The sequence below is a fragment of the Podarcis cretensis genome (genome assembly GCF_951804945.1).
Source record: "Podarcis cretensis genome assembly, chromosome: 5".
Classification (NCBI taxonomy): Eukaryota; Metazoa; Chordata; class Lepidosauria; order Squamata; family Lacertidae; genus Podarcis; species Podarcis cretensis.
The window spans coordinates 2,507,055-2,528,385 of NC_137174.1; the positions used below are offsets into that span (position 1 = coordinate 2,507,055).

Genomic DNA, 21,331 nt, shown 5'->3' on the forward strand with positions numbered 1-21,331 from the left:
AGTCAGTCATGGGGAAAGTTTGCAGCCTTGGCCTGGAGGGCTTGCTTAAAACTTGCTCGTTGACCTAGACATAGCAGCATTTGATAAGGCTAGAAAGTAATATACTCAGTTGTGAGCATGAGGAAAGGGAAAGGAGGAGCTCTCAAATCCCAGTCCTCCAGTTATGGTTTGGAGGATTGTCTGAATGCAGTCTGAAAGTGTAGCAGCTGTCAAAAGTGATGGTCACAAGTGTAGTTCCCCTGCTGTAACATAGTGGTACCTTGGTTTACGAACTTAATCCGTTCCCGAAGTCCATTCTTAAACCAAAGCGTTCTTAAACTAAGGCATACTTTCCCATAGCAGCAGGCAGGGCCGTCTTACCCATAGGCCATAGTGGTGCGGGGCGCCAGGGCACCGGGCTCTCAGGGGTGCCAGGCCAGGAGTCCAGGGCCCGAAACGGCCATGGCAGCGGGCGATGTTCAGGGGAGAAGAGGGAGCCCCCAGGCCCCCCTGCAGCCCTGTCAGAAACGGCGCCGAGCGAGGCTGAGGCCGGCAGAGGGAGTTCCCAGTGCCTTCCTCCATCGCGTTTGCCCCGGCTGGGCCTGGCCTTGGCGCTGGTGGCAGAACTGCTGGCCGCAAAGTACTATCAGGACTCGGAGGTGGCCCAGAGGCAGGTACCGCTGGAGGAAGCCTCGCCACGGGGGACGGAGAAAACTTTGCGAGGCGCCTGCGGAGAGGGATGCTAGAAGTCGGGGCTGCTTGGGGGGCAGCAATGGGGAGAATGAGCGGGGTCGGGGCTAGTCTTGTGTGGCTGAGAAGCTGGCAGGCAAAAAAAGGCATTTCGGGGGTAACTTTTGTTTTGCATTTGGGGAGCCTTTTTGTTTTGCAATCTGTGTATAGTGCAGCTCCAGAGCTGCCTGTTCAGAAAGGAAGCCTTGTGACTTCTGAGTAAAGTGTGTATCCATTGTAACTTCATAGTGGGATTTTTCAGTGGGATATACCAGTGAATAGGCTGGTAGCCTGAGGTTTGCAATCGCCCATGTGCTTGGGAGCAAGTCCGCTTGAATCCCACGGGGTGCACTTCTGCGTAGACATGCATATGCTTGCAATGTAAATATACCTCACATAGCATTTAATGAATGTAGCCAATTAACAACCACAGGGAGGGGATCGCCTTCATTGAGCATCTTCCGTAACACTAGTCATCCAATGAAGCACAATGGTGGGAGATTCATAGGCACAAATTTATTCACCCTGTACAATCCAGATGCTGTTGAACTACAACTCCCACCACCTGAAGCCATCAGGTTTGGGGAGCTGATAGGAGCTGATGGGAACTGTAGTCCAACAACATAATATGGGGTGCGCCACAATATCTGCCCCTGCGGTACATAGTCAAACTACGAGATTTGTTGCCACAAGATGTGATGATGGCTACAGGCTTAGATGATGTTAACAGGAAGTGTGTGGCATGTTCATGAAAGGTCTGTTGTGGCTATTAGCTATAACAGCTACCTAGAAACCTCTGTGTTTGTAGGCAGTATATATCTGAATGCTAGTTGCTGGTGTGGCTGTCTTATCATGGTTGTGAGCTTCCTAGAGTATCTGGTGTGTGGTGCAGAACTAGATTTAAGTATTTCCAAGTGGGAAGTGCCAGGCGCTGACCAGGAATTCAAGGAAAACAAAAGTCCTCTGGAGGTTTTTAAGCAGGGGTTGGATGGCCATCTGTCATGGATGCTTCAGTTGAGACTCCTGCCTTGCAGGGGGTGGACTAGATGACTCTTGGGGTCCCTTCCAACTCCACAATTCTATGCTCTCCAGTGCCAGAGGCATCATGCCTCTGAGACTCTGTGCGCACCAGACTTCAAAGGAAAGGGGGGGTAGGGAGAGTCCAGGGCTTATCTGCAGTGTGGAAGGAAAGGAGGACATTTTTTCTGCCTCCCCACTTCCAGCGACTCTCTGAAGACTGGAGAAGAGACCCTCTTCAGAATATGAAGGGGGCGGGCAGGGGAAGCATGGCTTTGTTTTTTGAAGCCTTCAGATCAGGACCAGACCATGTGAAAAATGAACATAAGGTTTCAGCTGCAGTTCATTCATTTTGAGCTTTGTATTCTTGTTATAAAAAGTGTGCCATTGTTGCGCCCATTGCCTTGGTTTAAGGCGCCATTTAGCTCCCAGCTTTCCTGTCTAACACTGTTGCAGACCTACATTACTCAAGTCACCAACTAGAACTATTTTGCTGCTACACTTGCTTCTAGAACGTGAAGCAACACAAATAATTTATTTCAGACAGCAAATTTCAGAGGTTCATATCATTTTTTGGTATCACCCTCCATTCTTCTACAGTGCTTTTAAAAAAGCTTCAGTCTCTATGTGGGGTGGGGTGATGCTTCTCTAAAGTATCGAAGACCAGTCTTGAAGTTTTCTTTGGTGCTGTTTCTCTTGGATGTCATTGTACCATGGTTGCCACCGTTAAAGATCAGCAGGTGCCGTTGGAGGAGTACAATCTCAGAACGAAGGGAGAAGCAATGGGACACGTCATTTCTTGCCTGGCTTGGGAACGTTCACGTTTTTCCACCACCATCATCCAGTCCCAGCCACCTCCTGGCCCACCAGGCACTGGGTCATCTTCACAGCATCTCAGGATCTCTCCCTGCACCTCAGCACCAGCACAATCAAAAGATTTTCTGTATGATTGTTCTAAACGGCTCTGATTTTTTAAAATGAATAGCTATTGTCAGGGAACTGCCATCGGAGCCAGAGGGAGAGGGAGGGCTCCAGAGGGATTCCAGAGAGCGTCCCGGGAGGGAGAGAAGCAGCCCATCTTCTGGGGAAGGAAATCAGCGTAGCACCAGTGGAGAAGGGGGGCAGATGGGGGAATCGGCGAGGTGGCTCTATGACTCCTCGCTGGAGACCAGCGGGGAGAGCACGGGTCCTCCGCTGCCCACACCCTCCCTGCGCAGAAGGCTTCCACGCAGGGAGACTAGGCGGAGACTAGGTGTCAAAGAGCTTCTTTGCTGAAAGAAGTTCAAGAAACGCCTACTGACGGATTCTGCCAGCGATTGAGACAGCCACGGGCGAGTGGCTGTCCAGACAGAAAGGGTTCACTCAGGCAACCCAGCCAGGTGTGGCGCCAATTTACGCACGAGCAACCCCTAGAACCATTACAGCAATCCGTCAGTCACTGACGTTGCTTGTGCGCAGCCCAGGAGAGGCAGCACGATGAGCCAAACAGGGACAGCCGGAGAGACGGAGCAACCAGCTGCGGTGCGGAGTCTGGTCGAGAGGAACCGAGACTTGGAGACGCATGTAGCTATCCTGACAGCGCGGCTGGACGAAAGACGGGCTCAGGATGCACAGGTCAGACCCACCCCCATCGCAAGGAAGGTACCGGGGCTGGTACACAAGTTTGGTGGAAAGCCCGAAGACTACAATGCCTTCTGAACGGAAGTGCAGTACGCTTTGGAACTGTAGAAAGATGACTTTGCTGATGATGGGGAGAGGGTGGCTTACTTTGTGGGGCATCTGCAAGATGGGGCGCGCGAATGGATCAGGCAGGCCCCTAATGGCGACGCAAAATGATGCCTTGAAGGACCTTAAGAAATTCTTCCAGGGGATGGACGCGATGTTCTCCAGCAAGGTGGAGCAAAGTGTGACACGGCGGGAACTGATGGGGTGCAAGCAGGGGGGCCAGTCCGTCAGAAACTACTGGTCGCGTTTTGCGATGTTAGTCCACCGGCTCAGGTGGGATCTGGACTCTGAACCGATACAAATGTTGTTTGAGGAAGGCCTGTCCCCCGAAGTGAAAGACGAGTTGTCCCGAGCGCCCCGGCCACGGTCGATGGATGAGCTCACAAAGGCTGTGCTGGCGATCGGAGTACGCCAGGAAGCGCGGGCTCAGGAGAAGCGGGAAATGAGAGGGGAACGTTTCCATGGCTACCGCATTCCTGATATACCGAGGGAGCCTTCCCAGGCGGCGGAGCCGATGGAAATTGATGGCGTGCACGCGCAAGGTTTCAAACTCCGGTGAAGGTCGTAAAAGGGAGGGAAAGGAGTGGAAAACTACCAAGAAGTGTTTCCTCTGTCATCGACCAGGACATTTTGCTAAGGTCTGCCCTCAACGAAAAGCCTGGCAAGGGATGGTGAGGGCTGCTGGCCACGACGAGAAGGGGGAGGAAGGGCAGGCGCAGGGAAACGACAACACCTGGCTGCCAACTAGCAGGGGCAGCAGCCAGGCCAGCAACCAATAGAAGTGCCCCAGCCTGACCCCCCCCAAGGCAGCTATAGCCATAGAAGTGGTGCTAGAACTCCCGAATGGGCACCCCGTCAAAGTTAAGGGACTGCTGGATTCGGGCAGCTCGTGTAATTTCTTCAGCAGACTTCGCTCTGGAGCACCAACTCCACCTGTTGCCTCTAGATTTTCCCTTGCAGGTGACCACCATCGATGGCAGGGAACTTCTGGGGGGGGGGGAAGTGACACACCAGACCCCGCCAATGTGAATGAGGGTTTCCAGGCACACAGAGACCATTGCCTTTCACGTGGTCACACTGGCAGGACCCCCAATAATACTGGGGATGAGCTGGCTGGCACTACACGATCCAGTAGTGTCATGGCATCAGCGGTCAGTCACCTTTGGGTCAGCTTACTGCTTAGGACACTGTCTGGGAGGGGAGAACCCAAGAATGACGGTGGCCAGGGTGGCTGGGCTGGCCGTGGAACAAAAAGGGGAGGTGCCACCACAATATGCTGACCTGAAGGAGGTCTTCAGCGAGAGGGAGGCAGATAGACTACCCCCCCCACAGGCCCTTTGACTGCCAAATCAACTTACTCCCAGGGGCTCAGTTGCCGGTGGGTAAGCTGTATGCCATGTCCGACCGGGAAATGCAGGAGTTGCAGCAGTTTATTGACAAGAACCTGAAGAGGGGGTTCATAAGGGAATCAAAGGCGGTGGGGGGCAGTCCGGTGTTCTTTGTGGACAAAAAAGAGACTAATCAGCCCAGATTAATCGTGGATTACAGGGCCTTAAACCTGGTGTCAGAACCCGTGACCTTCCCAATGCCCAGGATTGACGACATTTTAACACGGGTGAGGCAGGGGAAGATTTTTACCAAGCTGGACCTCAGGGGAGCATACAATTTGATTAGGATAAGGGAGGGGGACGAATGGGAAACTACCATGTTCACCCCCCTGGGGGCTTTTGAGTACTTAGTCATGCCATTTGGATTACAATCGGGGTCCGTCTGCTTTCAAGCATTCATGCACCACGTGTTGGGGCCCCTGCTATACAAGAATTGCGTAGCCTTTTTGGATGACATCTTAATCTATTCGGACAATGAGAAGCAACACGTCAGAGACATCAGGGAAGTGCTACAGAGACTGCAGAAGCATCAGTTGTGGGTCAAGCTGGAAAAATGCCAATTTCACGCCAGAGAGGTCGAGTTTCTGGGGTACAAGTTGTCAGACAAGGGCCTAGCTATGGACCCAGGCAAGGTGAAGGCAGTGCTGGAATGGAAAGCCCCCAAAACCCGGAAGGATGTGCAGAGGTTCTTCGGGTTCAGCAACTTCTACAGAAAGTTCATAAAGAACTTCGCTCACTTGACAGATTGTCTCAGTAGCAAAAAGAAGTTCGCGTGGACAGAAAGTGCCCAGCAATCCTCTGAAAGGCTGAAGGAGGCATTCGCTTCGGAAGAGCAGCTCCTACACGTTGATCTGGAGAAGCCCATGAGACTGGAGACGGACGCGTCCGACCGAGCCATTGGAGCGGTCCTTTTGCAGCCCGGGGCCAAGCAGGGCTGGAGGCCGTGTGCCTTTTTCTCAAGGAAGCTGAGCAAGTCAGAGCAAAACTACAGTGTATGACCGAGAACTGCTGGCGATCTATGCGGCGTTTCGGCAATGGAGACATCTGGATCTGCACAAGATCCAGGTTTGTACTGACCACAAGAACTTGGAATACTGGTGGACCACGCGAGTGCTCAACCAGAGACAGATTCGATGGGCCCAGGAGTTCTCCAAGTTCTCCTTCGAGATCAGATATGTGCCGGGAGAGGAAAACGTAAGAGCAGATGCTCTCTCCCGGAAACCGGAGTACATGGAAGGAGAGGGACCACCGGAGATCCGACACGTGTTTCCTGAGGACCGGTGGGTGTGTGGGGGAGCGTTGGTTGGGAAACGAGAACTGGTGGGGCTTACTAGAGACGACGCGTTCACTCAAGCAAAAATCAGGGAACTCCGGGACGGAAGGAAAGACCATGGAGGGTTTGAGGAAAAGGAAGGGCTACTGTACTATAAGGGGGCACTGTATGTACCAGGGGAGACCTTGAGGGGGAAGGTACTTAAACAACTCCATGACAACCCAACAGCTGGGCACTTTGGACAGCACAAGACCATGCTGCTCGTCACCAGGCAGTTCTGGTGGCCAAAGGTGAGGGAAGACGTATGGGAATATGTACGAGGGTGCGACCAATGCCAAAGGGCAAAGGGGGAGAGGGCTGCTCCCGCAGGGTTACTGGAACCCTTACCTACACCGGGAAGGCCCTGGGAGGTGGTGTCCATTGATTTTATGACAGATTTGCCCAAGTCAAGGGGGAAGACAGCAGTCATGGTAGTAGTCGATCTACTGACAAAAATGTGCCATTTCATAGCTTGCGCACACGCGGTAACGGCAGAGGAGACAGCCAGGTTGTTTGTGGATCACATTTTCAAACTGCATGGGGATCCCTCGAGGGTAATCTTGGATCGCGGGAAACAATTTACTTCCAGGTTCTGGAGGAAGCTCATGAGCTTGCTACAGGTCGAGGTGAGCTTCTTGACGGCGAGGCACCCAGAAACCAACCGACAAGCAGAAAGAGCGAACAGTATACTCCAGCAATACCTATGCTGCTACGTCAGAGAGAGACAGAACGATTGGGTAGAGAAACTAGCTTTGGCTGAATCTGCGTACAGTAACGCTGAACATGTGTCCACTGGAATGAGCCCGTTCATGGCCAATTATGGGTGTCACCCCAGGGCCTTCCCGGGAAGGGGGGAAGGAAGGATGGAGTGTACCCGCAGCTGAGCAGTTTGTAAAAGAAATGGAGGCCTTGCACCAGCAACTCAAGATGAACTTGGAGCGGGCCAAGGAAATTTACAAGAGGCAGGCGGACAAGCACCGTCAGGAGGTGGAGGCCATAAGGGTGGGAGACCGCGTGTGGTTGTCAACTCAAGGGTTACCCCTAAAGGGAGGGTGCAAGAAGTTGCAGCCGAGGCGGCTGGGGCCTTTTGAGGTAACACAGCAGGTGAACCCAGTGGCATTCAAACTCAAGTTGCCTGACACCATGAAGATACATCCAGTGTTCCATAGGTCCCTACTTTCACCATACAGGGAGGGGTGTGAATTTCTGGGGCGGGAGGGAGGAGTCACCATCCACCCGTGGGTAGAGGAGAGGGAACACCGCAACCAAGCCACGGAAATATTTGATTCAAGGTGGCGAGGTCGCCAGGTGGAGTACTTGGTAGCTTGGGAGGGAGAACCCAGGTCAGAAAACACGTGGGTCCACGCTGAATCAATCAATGACAGCTATCTGGTGGAAGAATTCCACAGTTTGTTCCTGGATAAGCCAAAACCACTAGCGAGATTCTGGGAGGAAGAATTTGGAACCACAGATGACGAAGGGGACTTTGTGGGCTTTCCTGCCTCCGAAGAGGAGGGAGGGGAGGTGTCAGAGGGAGAAGAATCAGACTGGGAGGTCCCCCCTGCGGGAAGAGATCTGAGTGGGTGGGAAGATGGTTTTGAATCCTCAGAGGATGGTGACAGCTCCTTCAGGGGATTCCCCGCATCGTCGGCCGAGGAAAGAGACGAGGTTGAAGCGGAAAATCGCGCCGGGGGTGGAGGGGGTCCTGGGGAGGAGGTGGATGTCCGAGAACTGCCATCGGAGCCAGAGGGAGAGGGAGGGCTCCAGAGGGATTCCGGAGAGTGTCCCGGGAGGGAGAGAAGCAGCCCATCTTCTGGGGAAGGAAATCAGCGTAGCACCAGTGGAGAAGGGGGGCAGATGGGGGAATCGGCGAGGTGGCTCCATGACTCCTCGCTGGGGACCAGTGGGGAGAGCACGGGTCCTCTGCTGCTCACACCCTCCCTGCACAGAAGACTTCCGCGCAGGGAGAGTAGGAGGAGACTGGGCGTCAAAGAACTTCTTTGCTGGAAGACGTTCAAGAAACGCCCACTGCCAGCGACTGAGACAGCCACGGATGGGTGGCTGTCCGGACAGAAAGGGTTCACTCAGGCAACCCAGCCAGGTGTGACAGAGGCTGACAGAGTGGTGCAGAGCTAACAACTTGCCCATAAATACAAGGAAGACAATGGAGCTTGTGGTGGACTTCAGGAGACAGAAGAGCAATGTCCAGCCACTTTTGATTGATGGGGTCTGTGTGGAGAGGGTAACAACGTTCAGATTCTTGGGTATTGAATTACAAGAGGATCTGTCCTGGAGTGTCAACACAAGGGGGCTTGTGAAGAAGGCGCAGCAGAGACTGTACTTTCTGAGAATCCTAAGGAAAAACCATCTTCCGCAGAAACTGCTGCTTGCCTTCTATCACTGTGCCATTGAGAGCGTGCTCAGTTATGGCTTATGTGTGGTACGGAAGCTGTACTACCCAGGACAGGATGGGGTTGTGCAGAGTTGTGAAGGCAGCAGAGAGCATTGTTGGCTGCCCACTCTCCACCTTAGAGCAGATTTATGCCACAAGGTGCCATAGGAAGGCACTGGACATAGTAAAAGATCCATCGCATCCTGGTCACTGTCTCTTCGAGCTCCTGCTGTCGGGACGGAGATACAGGACGATGAAGACAAGAACAAGCTGTCTCAAGAACAGCTTCTTCTCCAGAGCGATCTCGGCCCAGAATGGGAAGCCTGGACTTTGAAAGTCATCTAATCTTCCTTGCTGTATTATACTGTATTGCTTTAATTAGTGTTTTTATAGTTGTTCTGATTTTGTGTGGAGTGCCCTACCTGGGTGGATGGAGCAGCCAAGTAATTTTCGTTGTCCCCGAGAGGGGGCAATGACAATAAAGAGGATGATGATGATGATGATGATGATGATGATTATCAGGTGTGGCACCGATTTACGCACGAGCAACCCCTAGAACCATTACAGCTATATAAAAATGTTTTTATAAATAACATAAATGAAACTCTGTATTGCAGTGTAATGTATCTTTATTTTGGGTGTGGAATGTTATGGTTGCCATTCTAAGCTACCTTGAAAAACTTTTTTTGTCAAAAAGCAAATAAAAATAAGGCAATTTAAACTACAAATAATGTAACATGTCAAACATGGTACACTTGCCTCTTGAGCCTTGAGACCGCACAACTTCTTTATCCTTCAAATATGTTTTCTCCCTATTTTTAAACATCTCAGATCCTACAACTAGCTAATAGGGCAAAGTCTAACAACATGAATACGGAGGCAACATTGTCTAAAACCACATTTTATTGTTGTTTCAATTAGTAAAAATAGTGATCAGATATTCAAAACACAGGTCCAGACATGAAGCTCCGAAATTGCACTTGGATCCCTGCATTTATGGATATCATACATCTGTGCTTAATTATTTTTTTTTGCTTTACAATAATGTATTAGTCCAATTAAAACTCAACGGAATAAAGAGACACAAGAAACTTCGGATTAGAGCCTGAGAATGTAATATGCTGTGGTTTACCAAAAGAGTAACTGACTAGCAAAATTTGCTGACTTTCAAAACAAACATGGGCAGCAAAGATGTACAGTGGTACCTCAGGTTAAGAACTTAATTTGTTCTGGAGGTCCGTTCTTAACCTGAAACTGTTCTTAACCTGAAGCACCACTTTAGCTAATGGGGCCTCCTGCTGCCGCCGCCGCACAATTTCTGTTCTGATCCTGAAGCAAAGTTCTTAACCCGAGGTACTATTTCTGGGGTAGCGGAGTCTGTAACCTGAAGCATCTGTAACCCGAGATACCACTGTACTGTAATATGTACTATATCATAATATTGAATTGTAGGACTGTGGTATAGTTCTTAAAAGTCTTTTCATACAACACAGAAAACAGACCGTGGTTTCGAAAACAGAGACGATGATAATTATAGATAATTCTATATCATTCTGCACCATATGCCAATTAAATACCAAAATGTAAAGTGTTTTAGTAGCTTACTTTGTGCTTTGCATTTATTTATGACTTCTACATAACACAATTCCTACTTAAAAGAAAAAATAAATCTTAAATTAATTATTATTCTCCATATCATGACACCTGCCAATAATGCTATGCAGAGGGAATTGAAATTACACGTATCCATAACTTTAGCTTGTGATGAATTACAATTTTAATTATGTATTACACATTAAAGGTAAAGGTAAAGGTACCCCTGCCCGTACAGGCCAGTCTTGACAGACTCTGGGGTTGTGCGCCCATCTCACTTAAGAGGCCAGGGGCCAGCGCTGTCCGGAGACACTTCCGGGTCACGTGGCCAGCGTGACATCGCTGCTCTGGCGAGCCAGAGCCGCACACGGAAACGCCGTTTACCTTCCCGCTGGTAAGCGGTCCCTATTTATCTACTTGCACCCGGAGGTGCTTTCGAACTGCTAGGTTGGCAGGCGCTGGGACCGAGCAGCGGGAGCGCACCCCGCCGCAGGGATTCGAACCGCCGACCTTTCGATCGGCAAGCCCTAGGCGCTGAGGCTTTAACCCACAGCGCCAACTGCGTCCCTGTATTACACATTATTTCCTATTAAATTAGATACTGTATTTAGAAATATATGGTAACGTAGGAAAAACAACATCATGGTCTAAAAAAAAAAAATGTACGGCTCAACTTGAAACACAAATGCAAGTTGGTTTGCCACATAACATATGAACATTGCTTCTGCAACTGTTTCCCTTTCATTATGTTGACTTTACCTTATTAGCCATAGTTAATTAGGATAAGGCAATGGTTGCAAAAGCCCTAACAACTTTTATGGAACTTAAACACTGAAACTCAGAAAAGTAACAAATACAAAACCAGTATTTTTTCCAACAACAGCATCTTCATCCCTACTTATAATTTGCGGCTATATTCAGAATAATTTTTACTATTTAATGTACACCACTCCTGTGCCTGCCAGGGGATGATTTCCGCCTATCCCAGGTGAGCAGGTTGTGTGCAGCTGTGCGAATGTGGAAGGGGCCCAGTCAGGAAGAGGAAATTCCGCACATAGATCAGCTGGCAGGGAAGTTGGAGAGGGGAAGGAGAGAGCAAGGGATTGAGGAGATCAAGCCCTTCATTTCATAGAATCATAGAGTTGGAAGAGACCACAAGGGCCATCGAGTCCAACCCCCTGCCAAGCAGGAAACACCATCAGAGCACTCCTGACATATGGTTGTCAAGCCTCTGCTTAAAGACCTCCAAAGAAGGAGACTCCACCACACTCCTGGGCAGCAAATTCCACTGTTGAACAGCTCTTACTGTCAGGAAGTTCTTCCTAATGTTTAGGTGGAATCTTCTTTCTTGTAGTTTGGAGCCATTGCTCCGTGTCCGCTTCTCTGGAGCAGCAGAAAACAGCCTTTCTCCCTCCTCGATGTGACATCCTTTTATATATTTGAACATGGCTATCATATCACCCCTTAACCTCCTCTTCTCCAGGCTAAACATGCCCAGCTCCCTTAGCCGTTCCTCATAAGGCATCGTTTCCAGGCCTTTGACCATTTTGGTTGCCCTCCTCTGGACACGTTCCAGTTTGTCAGTGTCCTTCTTGAACTGTGGTGCCCAGAACTGGACACAGTACTCCAGGTGAGGTCTGACCAGAGCAGAATACAGTGGCACTATTACTTCCCTTGATCTAGATGCTATACTCCTATTGATGCAGCCCAGAATTGCATTGGCTTTTTTAGCTGCCGCGTCACACTGTTGGCTCATGTCAAGTTTGTGGTCAACCAAGACTCCTAGATCCTTTTCACATGTACTGCTCTCAAGCCAAGTGTCACCCATCTTGTATTTGTGCCTCTCATTTTTTTTGCCCAAGTGCAATACTTTACATTTCTCCCTGTTAAAATTCATCTTGTTTGTTTTGGCCCAGTTCTCTAATCTGTCAAGGTTGTTTTGAAGTGTGGTCCTGTCCTCTGGGGTGTTAGCCACCCCTCCCAGTTTGGTGTCATCTGCAAATTTGATCAGGATGCCCTTGAGTCCACCATCCAAGTCACTGATAAAGATGTTGAATAAGACCAGGCTCATTTCAAAATGAGCTCCCTTAAAATCTATGGGTCTTACGTACTAGGAAATTTACTGAGGAATAGGATATAAGTACGCAAATCCTACATAAATGTGGCTGACACTGCTAAAACTATAGAATACCAAGAATGAACTGTTTTGTCAAAATAAACTTTTTGATACCTATTTTCTTCCCTTTACAAAAACTCTGTCTTGCAAAGTGAAATACTGTGTTTGTTGCAAGATGATCTAACTATGTTATAAAGAAGCCCTTAAACGGCAGCTAAGTGGATGGGACTGCTCCAATACATGTCTTTATGTCAGAGAGCTTGGAACAAAAACATATAGCAAATGATAGCAAGAATAAAAGCAACATTAAAAGAAAATCAAAGCATGCTATAATATCTTAGCAAAAAAAAGCTTACTAATGTCTCTCAGCAGAAAAAAGGATGGCAAGCTGCATGGGTCTTTGTTGTGCATCTTTCTGAGTCATAATTAAATTCAATACAATACTCATTCCAAACTCCTCAAAGTACACATAATTTCTCATTTTGAAAGCCTGCATCCTAAGCAACACGTCTTCAGAGCTTTATGTTAAGATTAATGATACCTTGGAATTCTCACCCCAAAATATTTTCAGGGCAAAAGGCATTCTTTAAAGGGGACATGATATAAAGGAGATGTTGTCACAGTGCCTCACGGCAAAATGGATTTTATATTATTCAGACAACCGGGCAAACTCTTGCCGTCATAGTGTGCCACACTGCGGTTATTTCACTTCCTGCCCTCTCCACTCAGCAAGAGGAAACAGGGCCCTGTGTGGTTGAGGCGGGCAGGCTTTGCTGTGCTGTAAGGGCAGCCAATGGAAGCGCAGCAGGACGCCAAGGCAGGGATCAGCAGTTCAGCCCCTTGGGCCCAGGGAGCATTTCCATGTCCTTCTGAGTCATATGAAAAGAAAAAAGTCAAAAAGCGGCCCTGCTGGGGGAAGGCATTATAAAGAACATTTGCAAAATGGTTCCCTCAGTTTGGCTCTACTCTAGTTAAGATGTTTTGATAGATTCTCTATGGGGTTCAGGTCAGGCAAGTTTGCTGGCCAATCAAGCACAGTAATCCCATGGGCATTGTTTGTTTTTTTTAATAATTTTTTATTAAAGTTTCAACAAATTTTATAGTAACACAAAAAGCAAAACATCACAACAACAATACAAACAAACAATACAAAACAGAAATCAAACAAAATTAAAAAGTTCAATTCTTGGTTTCATACAGCTTTCTTTCCGGACTTCCTCACATCTCCCTTTTCTGTTTTCAAATTTCCAATTTAGTTTCAGCAGATTTTTCCCCTATTTTAACCAAATTAATATGTCTTAATTTCTTTTAAAGTTAACCATTCCTGCTGCTATCCACTCATCTTTTTATCTTCCATCCTTAGGTTAACTAAACTGTGATTCTCTTATTTGTTACTAATGAAACATCTTTGCACATTCCTTCAGCTTTGTCACTAATGCCACATTGTCTCAATATCCTGCATCATATTAACATTCATATAGTTTACAATGTTTTTGCAGATAATCTTTGAATTTCTTCCATTCTTCTTCTATTTGTTCTTCTCCCGTATCTCGGATTCTGCCAGTCATTTCTGCTAGGTCCATATAGTCCATCAATTGCATCTGCCATTCTTCCAGAGTGGGCAAATCTTGTGTCTTTGCGATGAGTATTCTTGCTGCTGTTGTTGCGTACATAAAAAAGGTTCTATCCTTCTTTAACACCTTCTGATCGACAATGCCCAGAAGGAAGGCCTCTGGTTTCTTCAAGAAGGTATACCTAAATACCTTTTTCAACTCATTATAGATCATTTCCCAGAATGCCTTTACCCTTGGGCACGTCCACCAGAGGTGAAAGAATGTTCCCTCAGTTTCCTTACATTTCCAACATTTATTATCAGGCAAATGCTATATCTTTGCAAGCTTGACTGGTGTCATGTACCACCTATAAATCATTTTCATAATATTTTCTTTCAAGGCATTACATGCCGTAAATTTCATACCAGTGGTCCATAACCGTTCCCAGTCAGCAAACATAATATTATAACCAATGTCTTGTGCCCAGTAATCCCATGGGCATTGAACCAGGTTTTGGTACTCCCCAAATCTCTTTTCTGATGAGAGCAGCTTTTGCATCTCATTTGGAATCCTAGGACCCAGAGTCTGGAGGAAGAATGGGGAGGCACACAATGCCAGATGCTTGAAGTCCAGTGTGAAGTTTCCACAGTCTGTGTTCATTTGGGGAGCCATGTCATCAGCTGGTGTTGGTACACTGCGTTTCATTAAGTTCAGGGTCAACGCAGCCGTCTACCAGGAGATTTTGGAGCACTTCATGCTTCCTTCCGCAGATGAGCTTTATGGGGATGTTGACTTCATTTTCCAGCAGGACTTGGCACCTGCCCACACTGCCAAAAGTACCAAAACCTGGTTCAATGCCCATGGGATTACTGTGCTTGATTGGCCAGCAAACTCACCTGACCTGAACCCCATAGAGAATCTATGGGGCATTGCCAAGAGACAGATGAGAGACAGGAGACCGAGCAATGCAGAAGAGCTGAAGGCTGCTATTGAAGCATCCTGGTCTTCCATAACACCTCAGCAGTGCCACAGGCTGATAGCATCCATGCCACGCCGGATTGAGGCAGTAATTGATGCATAAGGGGCCCAAACCAAGTACTGAGTACATATGCATGCTTCTACTTCTCAGAGGTCCAATACTGGTCTATTTGAAATCCTTGTTTTGCTGATTTCATTTAATATTCTAATTTTCTGAGATTGTTAATTTGGGGTTTTCATCAGCTGTACACCATGATCATCACAATTATAACAAATAAAGGCTTGACATATCTCGCTTTGCATGTCATGAGTCTATCTTATATATTAGTTTCACCTTTTAAGTTGAATTTCTGAAATAAATGAACTTTTCCACGATATTCTAATTTTCCGAGTTTCAACTGTATATTTGAAAACTATGGCTGGTACACAAACGATCTGCAGTGACCATGGCTAAGGATAACAACTGCACCACACAAACTATACTTTATATATATGCTTATAAAGCGATGGGAAGGTTTCACTGATGCTTTTCTATACATATATGTCCTCACAGCTTAGCTTACTGACCTAAACCATGATTCTGTGCTGTATGTTTCGGAACTATTATTTACATCTGTATTAGGCCAATGTATACACTTCTAAAAGGAATCAAATCCACAGGAATTGTCCAGAGAAAGATAGTATGCAAAGTAGGAAATAAAACAATTACAGCACTAGTTAAAAAATGATTTTTTTAAAAAATTAAAACATTAAGGGAACCCACTTTGCAGCTGTCTCTCTTGTGCATATAATCCCTTATTAACTACAAAGTGAAGGCCTGCATTGTCTGACTTAGTTTTTCTGACACAGGCATGGATTCAACTGAACCATGATTCAACAGAAGCCACAAAGAATGCTTGCAAAAGGGTGCAAATTACCACAAGGTATGTATTATTATTATCATTTATGTTTCTAAGCCAACTTTCTAGAATGTATACTCTCCAGGCAGGTCACAGATCAACAAAATAAAGTATTAATAAAAACCATGGCAAAATATTTTGTAAAACATAGTTGCTCTGAATAATGACTTCTGACAGAAACACCCTCATTATCTTGTGGAAGATAACCAAAAACTGGACCCCACAAGTCTCCTGACGAAGTGAGTTCCACAGATGTGGCGTCACAGCAAAAGAATGCCTGCCTCTTCCAATCCAAGCCTGTCTAAATTCTAAAATTCATGGAATACTCTGCAAAATTTCTCCTGAAGATCTGTGACGAGGATGCTGTAGAGAAGGAACAGACAATATGGTACCCTCCTGGTATTGCTGAACTACAACTCCAATCATCCCTAACCACTGGCCATGTTACCTAAGGATAATGTGAGCTATGGTGCAATATCTAGAGAACACCATGCTGGCTACCTACCTCTGTTACGTATAAGAGCTAATGCCCCAGTAAATAGGAAGGCAGTTTAACATACTGTTGTCACTTACAATTTTATTCTTAAAAACTGTTACAGAAAGCCAAGATTTACTAGTGCTTAATGATCCCAAGGGACGCAGGTGGCGCTGTGGGTTAAAGCCTCAGCGCCTAGGACTTGCCGATCGAAAGGTCGGCGGTTCGAATCCCTGCGGCGGGGTGCGCTCCCGCTGCTCGGTCCCAGCGCCTGCCAACCTAGCAGTTCGAAAGCACCTCCGGGTGCAAGTAGATAAATAGGGACCGCTTAGCAGCGGGAAGGTAAACGGCATTTCCGTGTGCGGCTCTGGCTCGCCAGAGCAGCGATGTCACGCTGGCCACGTGACCCGGAAGTGTCTCCGGACAGCGCTGGCCCCCGGCCTCTTGAGTGAGATGGGCGCACAACCCCAGAGTCTGTCAAGACTGGCCCGTACGGGCAGGGGTACCTTTACCTTTACCTTTAATGATCCCAATCTGAGCATTTAATACCAATTTCTCAATCATATAAATGCAGCTTTTGATCTACCCAAAAGACTGGGCTATCTATTGACTGTACACTCAATGCTGGAGTCATTCAAGGCCTAACTCAAGCGTTTCTCAAATTTCAATCACAGTTTTAGCTTTGCATACTCCTTACTATACATCTACCTAGCTTTATCAATACACCTAATATAGCAGTCCCAGTATGTCATCTTCAACAAGGATCTCTCGTTATGTTAATCTGCAGTTTGTGTGTAGGCATACACAGAATTCAATGTCGCTATAATCAGGCCCTTCAGCTCTTGGGATACTGGGTGTCAGTACCTCTTTCCATTGTAAAATATGTGTGTTTCCTCAACCCAGCCCAGTCAGATACAGCTTTACAAAATACAATTGAGTAAGATTTTAACCTAGCAATGCATGGCTGCACTTTCACACAGATAGCGTAATAAAAAACCAACCCACTCATTATTACCAGTAGCTGCATCAGGATATGACCAGGGCAAGATATGATCATGGAATGCCCAGAAGATGCTATGATAACTTCCTTCTCAGGGGAAAGGCTCACTATTCTGAACTCAGTTCATATGGACATTTTACTACGTGGCAGCGCATTCCTATCTTTCCCTTTCCATCACAATACCTGATTGCTATGTATTTGGGATCTCCACGAACCTACTCTGTATACACCCCCTTTGCGAGTACGACGAGTCTATCTTAAAGAAGAAACCCTATGGGTGTGAATGTAAGACTCCTGAGCATTGTTGCTGAAGACAGGTACCTCCATCATAACAAGAATCCTGTGAAGATAAGACAGATGCTAAGCAAAAGTATTTGAGAAGCTGTGAATTTTTAAGAAAATTGAACTATTTTGCAGGAAAAATGTGGATAATAAAGAGAATTCCTTTATCATTTTAAAAGTTATCTATGTTTTCTGAATAGATAGATGATGTACAATAGTATATACATCTAGTATATATATTTAGTATGCATATATTTGTGCATACTAAATGTGGGGAAATTCTGGTACTACTGTACGTTATTTCTTTGTTTTGCGCATTTTTCAAAAATAAAATAAATGTACTATTGGGGGGGGGAATACACCTACCCTGATCTTGCTTATTTCCTCCCCCCCTTGCTTTTGCTGAATTTTTAACTACAGTTCCATTATACTTGGTGTAATAGGAAATAGTACTTTTCTAAAAGAAAATGAAGGCTCTCAGGACATCCATTCTCATCTATATCTTCACATGCGGTTATTTATCTAACCATAATCTGTCTGTTTCTAGGAAGTGGTCACTTCAGACCTCATTTTATTTTACTGCTGGTTGCCCTTCTGCTTTTTACGTATATCGTAGTGCCTTTAATAACATGCTTCTGCCATGATAGGAAGGATTCTGTGTACATCTCCCAGGCTGGATAGCAAGCCGTGTGCAGGGCTGGGTGCTGCCCCTGTAATTCCCACACGTGTATTTTTAAAAGCTAAAATCCTGGCCATTCCAGTCCTTCCTGTCCCCCAAAACTGCTGATCAGAGGGATTTCAGGTTTGTAAAAAAGGCTGCATCACTTGTGCTTCACTGAGGTGTTTGACTGCAATTTTATACACAGATAGGCAGAGTCATTTACTTCAGTAGGGCTATATTGCATATAATGGAGCTCAGGACTCCCAACTTTATCTAGCTCTGGTGTGAATTTTACTTTTAAATAAGAAATCCCTTCCTGCTCAGTACTTGGTACAGCAGAACCTGCAATGCTGGTAGATTTTCATGAAGGAAATACTTTTTTGATACACCGTATTTCCTTGCCAAACCCTTGGAAAGGACAAAGTTAGGACAAGAAAGGTAAAATCCCAACTTATCTGTAGAATATTCAACACCTAAATATCACAATTATTATCTGTACACACCGTACATGCTATATATTACAGGAACACACTCACGCATGATCATAATTTCTGTCTTGGCACTAACCTAGAATTCTAGTCCTAAAAAGACTCCCTGAAATTATTCCCATGAATTTCAATACGCCTTTCTTCCGCTGACTTGGTGTAGGATCACCGTCTCTGCAAGTGCTTACTTTACAATGGTATGAAAATTGCAGAAGAGTAAATAACCTAATCATGTTGTTCCTGTTCATCTCTTACCAATTTATCCAATTTAATTCCTCTCACATCCCCCCAAATTCCCATAGTTAATTTAAAGAGAATATTATCTTAAGTATGCTTTCAAATGTGATTTTCCAACATAATAAATTACTCTCAGTATCCACAATAACTTTTCTTCATATAACACAAAAACAAAATAGCCATAAAAATCTTGAACGTGGATACTGAAAGTACAAATGCTAAAAAGTGGTAGCGATTTAATACCTGCACTTCTATTACGGTTGTTTGGGGAAGGCATAGGCCTTTCTGAACTATGAAGAAACCAATGCTGTATTTCCTCCAGAATGTTTTATCTCTTTGGTCTCAGATTATCGGCATAAACACACACACCAGCTATAGATACAGATGTTATTATTTGCATTTTACATTCTGTTACCATTAAACAATTCTCCACAAGAGCTACTACATGGCTGCCATCCTCATATGTTCTACGTATTTGCAATTTCACAACCCCACCTATTTTTTAAAGTGTACTTAAATTTAGGAGATACACAAGCAGATGTATTGCAATTAAATACATTCTCCTCCTTGGCTAAACTGAAATCTCCCACGCTTGTCTAAAAAAAAAGAGGAAGAAGCTTCGACATCAAAAACGAAAGCTCACTCAAAGTATTTTTTCATTTAGCAAAGAACAATACTTTCTTTTTTATCTATGCATATTTTAACTGGGAATATGAATAAAACTAAGCATATTAGAGGTTCAGCTTATGCACAGTATGAATATATCTAAAATGTAGTGTTTGCCAAACTGGCTGACTGTCAAGTTCATCAAAAGAGCATCCATATCCACATGTTGTTTTGATGTATACATTGGTTCCCAGTAAAAAAAGAAAAAGAAAAGCATTTGCATAAATGCTTTTGTTATGAATAATTAAAAAGTAGACATCCATATATTATGACTGGCCATAGACGCAATATGTATACATAGTGTAGTGACATACTTCAGATTCCTCTGGGGATTTTACAAAAATAATGTAAAATGTATGATTATAATATTAATCCCTCTCCTTATCAAATAACGTGTCGTACAGATGTGCCTAAATACATGTCATTGCGCTACTTGGGCAAAGGTTATTGCCACTGAATTGTTTTACCAGAGAATATAGTTTTAAATGTTGTCATTTTTTAAAAGCCTATCAGTTCCTCGATCCATGTGAGCGTGCACCAGACAGACAAGCAAAGCCTCACAATAAGGGAGAATATAAAGCTTGCAGTCCCACGCTCCAGTTCCAAGAGAAAGCATGGCCAAATAAAGACCAGAACAGACTACACAATCTGATTCAGTGCCATATCTCTGCAAAGTGCCATTCTGGTAAAAAGGCGTATCATCTATATAATATTTTTTATGTATCATGTATGTATACCTCCACCTACGCACCAAAAGGTAAGGAAACACATCACTCATGAAAACTTGTCAGTGAAGCAAAACCAAAACTGCCACAAGACCCAGAACATTTGCATTCAAAAACAAACCATGCATCTGATTTTCTGAAAAATGAAAGGTTGCTGGTTTTAAATCAGGTTGACAAAATGATAGAATGAAAATGATAGGCACAGAAATTGGGAAAAAACAACCAGTAACTACACAACATCCTTAAATCTAAAAGCCGTCATTTTTAGCAAACCGGACTGAGACCCGGGCTAGGCCAATGAAGATGTTGCTGGTTAGGTGGTCTAACTTAGTGAATCCTAGGACAATCCACCAATATCCAATCTGAGTGATTAAACTTCGTTTTCCTCTCGGCAATTTTACTCTGTTCCCCCACTCTGTTGTGAATGCTGCTAAATGTGAAATGTTGCGACGTAATAATCAGAAGCATCTAAGGAAGGGGCTGACTCTTACCCGGGGAAGAGTAGGAATCCAGCTACAAGGACAAGAAGCAGAGAGAGGACGACAGTGTGTTCACCTTGCAGTTCTGCGGTCTCCTGTGAAAGCAGATGGAAGACACTCGGTGATCTCCGTGGCATTTCTTGATTTTGCAAGTGCACACAGGCCTGGCAAATATGGGAAGGCGGTCCTTACCTAGCAACCACAGGGCTCCAGCCTCGCAGCCACATGCTTTCCCCTGCCACCGCTGCCCCCCTGGCTGCCAGCTCCCAGCAACAACAATAGAAGAGGCAGAGAGGGGTGGCATGAGAGAGAAGGAAAGACACTGTGAGGGAGGGAGGTAGAATGAGAAAGGAAAGGGGGGAGAGGAGAGGAGCGTGTTAAGCTTGTCTGGCAGTTAACAAGTCTTGAATGAAGAATGTTAGCAAACAGACAAACAGCATGCCTGGTGCATGCTAATGTCCCTGGATTCACCACTGACAGTTTGAATAATTCAGTAGGCAAGGAAAGAAAGAAAGAAAGAAAGAAAGAAAGAAAGAAAGAAAGAAAGAGTCTCTTCACCCCTTTTGAATGCATGCAGAAAAAGTATCTTTTCAACTTTTCCCTTCGCCCATTTTGGATGGTAAAATTCAATCATAATTTC

At 45.7% G+C, this 21,331-nt stretch overlaps 2 long non-coding RNA genes across 9 annotated transcripts in view; one reads left to right on the forward strand and one right to left on the reverse strand.

Moving 5' to 3' along the window:
• Window positions 1-21,331, reverse strand: part of LOC307215802 — a 204,670-nt gene that overhangs the window by 95,731 nt on the left and 87,608 nt on the right. For 3 of the 8 annotated variants that reach the window (XR_013838613.1, XR_013838614.1, XR_013838615.1), the window contains one exon: window positions 20,704-20,786. This is a non-coding gene — a long non-coding RNA (uncharacterized lncRNA). Of the gene's footprint in view, window positions 1-12,208; window positions 13,121-20,703; window positions 20,823-20,883; window positions 21,015-21,331 lie in introns of those variants that run through there. The other 5 variants (XR_013838617.1, XR_013838618.1, XR_013838616.1 and 2 more) reach the window with 4 other exon arrangements.
• LOC307215849 lies at window positions 963-21,239 on the forward strand. Its single transcript, XR_013838673.1, has 2 exons — window positions 963-2,470; window positions 20,715-21,239. It is a non-coding gene; the product is annotated as an uncharacterized lncRNA (long non-coding RNA).